Here is a 6,310-nt window from a genome sequence, read left to right on the forward strand (position 1 = left end):
TAAACAGAACCGGCTCTCGTCCAAGTTTGAAATCCCTCCTCCGCTTCTTCAGTTCCTGCTTTCCTCTCACTTTAGGTTCCGCCTCTCGCTTCTCCTGTCATAGTTTTTCACCAAAGTTTTACCTAGTCCTACAGCACAGCTGATTTAAGATTTTCCTTAACCGGAGACTGTAGGAATTGAAATATCAGAAAGACATTTAGAAGCAGTTAGGGTTTTTTTTGTTTGTTCTTCTTGATAGACAAAACGTTTAATGAATGTTAAAAGTTACAAAATTATTTTAGTGAAAAGGAGAGCTGTGTTTGTGACAATCTAAAATGACATTACATGCAAGATAAAGGCAGAAGTAAGTAGTTTTGAAAAGGAATTATATTCACACTATGCTAGATTTAATTCTTGTCAAATATTTATAGAGCATCTACAACGGGTTTATTGTCCTCACCCCATTAACCTCTTAATCCTTTCTACATCGTATTTTCTTTCTGACAACTACTCACGCACCCACTCATCTCACCTCCAACTTTTTTTTCACTACCAGTAGTGATTTTATTTTATTTTTATTGAAGTATAGTTGATTTACAATGTTGCGTTAGTTTCAGGTGTACATCAAAGTGATTCAGTTATACATATTTTTTCCTGATGCTTTTCCATAATAGGTTATTACAAGATATTGAGTATAGTTCTCTGTGCTATACAGTAAATCCTTGTTATTTATCTATCTTATATATATTGCTGTGTATCTCTTAATCCCATACTCCTAATTTACCCCCCCTCCTTTTTCCCCTTTGGTAATCATAAGTTTGTTGTCTATGTCTGAGAGTCTATTTCTGTTTTCTAAATAAGTTCATTTGTGGTTTTTTTTTGGATTCCACATATAAGTGATATAATATTTGTCTTTCTCTATGTGGCTTACTTCACTCAGTATGATAATCTCTAGGTCCATCCATGTTGCTGCAAATGGCAATATTTTATTCTTTTTTATAGCCAAGTAATATTCCATTATGTGTGTGTGTGTATGTCATATATATGTCACATATATATGATATTATATATGCCTCATCTTCTTTATTCATTCATCTGTTGATGGACACTTAGGTTGCTTTCATGTCCTGGCTATTGTAAATAGTGCAATTGGGGTGCATGTATCTTTTCAAATTAGAGTTTTCCTCTTTTCCGGGTATGTGCCCAGGAGTGGGATTGCTGGATCATATGGTAACTCTATTTTTAGTTTTTTTTAAGGAACCTCCATACTATTTTCCATAATGGCTGCACCAATTTACATTTCGACCAACAGTGTAGGAGTGTTTCCTTTTCCCCGCATCCGCTGTAGCATTTATTATTTGTAGACTTTTTGATGATGGCCATTCTGACCGGTGAGAGATGATAACCTCATTGTAGTTTTGGGTTTGCATTTCTCTAATAATTAGCAATGTCGAGCATCTTGGAAGCAGTTAGTTTGCAGTTCAAGGAATAAAAAAATTCCACAAAAAAGAGTGTCAAATCACTCTTCTAAAAGTAGGAAACTGTTTCACTTTAAGCTCCAGAACCTTGCTGTAGAAGGATTAGTCTGCAGCCCAAAGAAGGAGCTTGTTAGAAATGCAGAATCTTAGTCCCCACCCCAGACCTACTAATCAGAACATGAATTTCAATAAATCCTAATGATTTGTACACACTTTATAGTTTGAGAAGCACCACTTTAAAAACATCTTTCAAAGCAAGGTGAACAGATTTCTTTCTTGACTCGTATCAATGGGAAAAAAAAGGCAGGGATTTTGAAAGGTTTATGGACTACAACAACAATAAAATATTATCAAACTCAGAAGAATATATACCAAAATGTTTAAAACGTGTTAGGATTTGTTTAATTCTTTTTCTTTACTCCTTTTTTCCCTGCTTTTTAAAAAAATGGATTTTTTTTAGAGCAGTTTTAGGGTCATAGTGAGATTGAGCACAAAGTACAGAGTTCCCATATACCCGTTGCCCCTACACAGTCATAGGTCCCTTTACTATCAACACTGGGCTGCAGAGTGGTACATTTGTTACAATCTCTGAAACTACTTTGACAAATCATTATCGCTCCCAAATTCATAGTTTCCATTAGGGTTTATTCTTGGTGCTGTGCATTCTGGGTTTGGATATGTATCCACCATTAACGTGTCATATAGAACAGTTTCACTGCACTAAAAATCCTATGCATTCTACCTATTCATTTCTCCCTTCCCCCAAACTCCTGGCTACCGCTGATCTTTTACTGTCTCCACAGTTTTGTCTTTACCAGAACGTCATATTGTTGGAATCATACATACAGTGCATAGCCTTTTCAGATTGGCTCCCTTCACTTAGTAATATGCATTTAAGTTTCTGCCGTGTATTTTATGATTTGCTAGCTCATTTCTTTTTTGTGTTGAATAATATTCCATTATCTGGATGTACCACAGTTTATTTACCTATTCACCTACTGAAAGACATCTTAATTGCTTCCAAGTTTTGGAAATTATGAATAAAGCTCCTATAAACGTCTGTAGGCAGGTTTTTGGGTGGACATACTCTTATTTTTATATCTCTATTTTCTAATTTTTCTACAATGAACACTTTCTTCAATGTGTAATATTAAAAAAATTCTTCCTTGAAGAAATGTGGAAAGCCTTAATTCAATGTTTGATTTAGCTGGCTGGAAGTTCAAATAGTTAAGATTTATTACTTTAAGAAAAATACTCTGGCTTTAAAGTAGAGATGAGATTAATTTGTGTTTAATGAGCTCTTACTTGGATGTCAAAAAATGATCACAATAAAAATCAAACAGATTAGTTACTCTGTGTATGGCTCTGTGCTAAGTCCTTACCAAGAATTATCTCATTTATGCATGATCTCACTTATCTGTGGAATCTAAAAAAAAAAAAACCTAACAGAAACAGAGAACAAAGTGGTGGTTGTCAGATGAGGAGGTGGGTGGGGTAGTGGGGTGGATGATGGGTAGGAGGGGAATGGATGAAGGTGGTCAAAAAGTACATACTTCCAGTTATAAGGTAAATAAGTTCTGGGGATGTGATGTACTTCGTGGTGACTCTACACAGTGAACAATATTGTATATTTGAAAGTTGCTAAGAGATACATCTTAAAAGTTCTCACCACAGGAAAAATATTATAACTATATAAGGTGACCAAGGTTAACTAAATTTATTGTGGAAATCAGTTTGCAATAGATACATATATCAAACCATTATGTTGTATACCTTAAACAAATACATTATATGTCAATTATATCGCAAGAAAAGTGGTTAGGGGGAAGAATTATCATTTAATTCTCAAAGGAAGGGAGGGGCCCTAAGTCCTGGTGATGGTGTTTTTAATATATTAAGCTGTGTTGGGCTTCCATAAATTCTTCTCAATCAACACTTATTTACTAACAAGAATTTAGAAAGGAGTAGAGGTGGGCTTTCAAATGTATTTTTTTTTCTTTTTTTTTTTTAAATGTATTTTTAAAAATTTTGTTTGTCTATTTGGTTTTTACTTGTTTGCTTCTCTACTTCTATATGTCCAGATTCTATCTCTCTTCTAAAAGCCAACTAAGATAAGAAATTGTACATGTTTATCCACATAAATTATATTGTGATCCTCATCATGTAGATTATTTGCTATGTTTAGTATGTGACTTTGCTACTATAATTTTAACAATTCTTTAACTTACAAATCCAGGAAAAAGTGTATATTAACCACATCCATTTGTATAGATTTCCCAAGTAAACAAAATGTTGAGAAACCAAATTGAAAAGACTCTCTATGCAGCTGCTTCCCACTAGCTATCTATTTTACATTTGGTAGTGTATATATGTCAATGCTACTCTCTCACTTCGTCCCAGCTTACCCCTCCCCCCTCCCCGTATCCTCAAGTCCATTCTGTAGTAGGTCTGTGTCTCCAATAGATGTAAAAAAAAAAAAAAAAAAAAAAAAATCTCTAGAAGAAAACAAGAGTAACAACTCTCATACTTTGCTGAAGGGACCATAGATTGATTGGTACAACCACTTGGAAAACCAGTTTGACAGTATCTAGAAAATAGGCACGCTTTATAACCTAGCAGTTCCACTCCTAGATATACACACTAAAGTAACACTTGCATAAATGTACATGTTCAAGAATGTTCAAAATGGCATGCATAGCTCATGATAGCCAAAAACTAGAAACAACCTTAATGTCCATTGACAACAAAATCAATTAATAACTATATTCATACATCAAAAATAAATTATCTATAGTATTGCATAATAATATGGTTGAATCTTAAATGTAGATTGAAAGAAGCCAAAAACAAAAGAATATATAATGTATGATTCTATTTATAGAGTTCAAAAGTGAGCAAAATAAACCATAGCATTTAGGGGTGCATACTTAGAGGGCAAAGCAAAAAAAAAAAAGCAAGCAGATCAGTAGTTACTGGGTTTTTGTTTGTTTGTTTGTTTTTTAATTAATTATTTAATTTTTGGCCGCGTTGGGTCTTCATTGCTGCTTACGGGCTTTCTCTAGTTGCGGCGAGCGGGGGCTACTCTTCCTTGCCGTACGCAGACTTCTCATTGTGGTGGGCTCTAGGCGTGTGGGCTTCAGTAGTTGTGAGCTCAGTAGTTGTGGCTCGTGGGCTCTAGAGCACAGGCTCAGTAGTTGTGGCACACAAGCTTAGTTGCTCCACAGCATGTGAGATCTTCCCAGGCCAGGGCTTGAACCTGTGTGCCCTGAGTTGGCAGGTGGATTCTTAACCACTGCGCCACCAGGGAAGCCCTTCATAGTTACTTCTTAAGGAAAGGTATTAAGATAAGGGAGGGACACAGGCAGGATTTCTAGGCACTTAAATGTCCCTTTTTTGGTGTTTATATGAGTGTTTTATGATTTAATTTATATATTTATATTTTATGCACTTTTCTGTATGTGTAATATTTCTAGTAAAAAAATGTTAAAGAAGAGAAAGACCAAAGGCTCAGTCTCAAAATAAACACTGGAAGCATATGATCAGCAACAATTTAATGAGGCCATAGCAGTTACAGGATTCTCAAATGGGTACAATATAAAACCTGTCATAAAATTAGTAAGAGATGTAAGACAGAACACACTTCAATACTGGTACAACGGTAATAGCAGCTTTACAAATGTTTATCTATAGGATTTCTATAGTTTTTTTAAAAAATGAACCTTTATCTCACAAGAATGATCAAATCATTTAAAATAAATTGATACAGTACACAGTGGTTTATTAATATTATAAACATTATAAATGTCCCAAAAAATATTTACAAATACTCACTGGCTTTATTCTCAGTGATTATTCCCTTTAATTTCACTTAATATAAACATAGTAGCAGGTTTAAAAAAATTATTAGAAACAGACATATTTCTTTTTTTATATATAAATTTATTTATTTTTGGCTGCATTGGGTCTTCGTTGCTGTGCACAGGCTTTCTCTAGTTGTGGCGAGCGGGGGCTACTCTTCATTGCACTGTGTGGCTTCTCGCTGCGGAGCACGGGCTCTAGGCACGCGGGCTTCAGTAGTTGTGGCTCGCGGGCTCTAGAGCGCAGGCTCAGTAGTTGTGGCACATGGGCTTAGTTGCTCCGTGGCATGTGGGATCTTCCCGGACCAGGGCTCGAACCCGTGACCCTTGCATTGGCAGGCGGATTCTTAACCACTGAGCCACCAGGGAATCCCAGAAACAGATATATTTCTTAACTTCCATTATCTGTTTAATTTGCATCCATAAATGTAAATATAAATGTGGGTCTCATGAAAAAAAGAACACTGTCCCCACGTCTGCCTTCCAGTTTGGTGACTTTCCACAACACTGTATTTGGCATCTCAAAGCTATATTTATCTGAGGAAATATAGGCATTTTGGGGAAATTGCTAAAATATCTTTCTAGCCTGAGATAACCAGGGGATATTTCAGAGATATCATCTTATGTAGCTGTTTCCTGTCGGGCTAGAAAGTTCAGTGAAAAACTGCCACTCCTTGTTTCCCCTCCATGAGGAGCTGCTATCCTTATTCTTGGAACTGCAGTGGAAGTTATCAGCATCAAAGCTTATCCTGTGCCTTCAGAGTCACACTTACCCTAATGAGAGTTCCTCTTCTTCCATATTTATCGCATTAGTGATTAGGGGTCCTGGCTGAAGCTAGAGTAGTGTCTGCTGCTAAGTAGACACGTCTGACAAACTGGGGGCTCCCAGAAATTGGCAACTTTGTAGAAGACTGACTGATAGGGTTGCCAAATAAAATATAGGATGTTCAGTTGAATTTGAATTTCAGATAAACAACGAATAATTTTTTAGTATAA

The sequence above is a fragment of the Orcinus orca genome, chromosome 19 (genome assembly GCF_937001465.1).
Source record: "Orcinus orca chromosome 19, mOrcOrc1.1, whole genome shotgun sequence".
In the NCBI taxonomy this organism is placed as follows: Eukaryota; Metazoa; Chordata; class Mammalia; order Artiodactyla; family Delphinidae; genus Orcinus; species Orcinus orca.